The 979-nt window shown below is 44.4% G+C and overlaps 1 non-coding gene across 1 annotated transcript; it reads right to left on the bottom strand.

Moving 5' to 3' along the window:
• Positions 1–684: 684 nt before the first annotated feature.
• TRNAC-GCA lies at positions 685–756 on the bottom strand. The gene has a single exon. It is a non-coding gene; the product is annotated as a tRNA-Cys (tRNA).
• Positions 757–979: the final 223 nt, after the last annotated feature.

Here is a 979-nt window from a genome sequence, read left to right as displayed (position 1 = left end):
TATTAAAATAAATCTTATCTATAAAACTTGTAATAAACTGCTTGTTACAAACATCTGAGAATTAAGTCATAATGTAATAGTCTCTGTTTCTAGGGGAGAATTCACGAAAGTACCACAACATAACCTTTTGGTATTCTACAACTGCCCTAATACGGTGCTGCACGGTCCTCTACCATGAAGATGTGCAGCACCATGTAGGGCTGGCTCCATGGCCATGCTGAATGCTAATGAGGCAGTATGGGGGTGAGGCATATGCTAATTAACCATGTGATCTCTCCCTAGAAACTACCCACATAAAAATATTTATATGCTAAGCAATTCAAGAAGCTGCTTGGCAGTGTATATCAGCATGGCCGACCCCACAACATCACAGTGGTGAACACAGCCAAAAGGCCATTTCCAACTACCTACCACAACAGTGATAAGGAGATCAGGGAGAAGGTAGAGCCATTTAACATCATACTGGAAACAACATCAGTATGGAGATCAGAGGTGGGAGAATCACTACACACCATAAACAACAGGTTCATAGGTGTGTACTAGGCCAATGGCCCTGGAGCCTTTACAATCCCAGCCCATAGAAGTGCCCTGGCATCATGTCACCGTTATTTCCCACTGCCTCTATCAAGTAGAGCCACTGGAGTGATCTCCAGAGTGAACTTTCTATTTCAAAAGTCACCCTTGCAGGGGCACCCAGATTTGGACCAGGGATCTCTTGATCTGCAGTCAAATGCTCTACCACTGAGCTATACTCCCATTCCAATGGAGCAGTAATGTGCCATAACAGCACAGACATCACTACAGGGATTGGGGGATGGGGGAATCTTTAGATACGAGAAATAAGGCAGCAGTTAAGTGCCATAATAGCACCAACATCAGTACGGGGATTAGGGGTGGAGAAAATCACTAGACACCAGAGACTTCTCAACATTTAGGTGTCATAATGGCAACAACATTATTACTGGGATCGGGGGTGGGG

This window comes from Protopterus annectens, chromosome 13.part0, assembly GCF_019279795.1.
Source record: "Protopterus annectens isolate FY-2018-M chromosome 13.part0, PAN1.0, whole genome shotgun sequence".
In the NCBI taxonomy this organism is placed as follows: domain Eukaryota; kingdom Metazoa; phylum Chordata; order Ceratodontiformes; family Protopteridae; genus Protopterus; species Protopterus annectens.
Note: the sequence above shows the minus strand (reverse complement) of the source record. Positions and strands in the feature narration are given on the sequence as shown.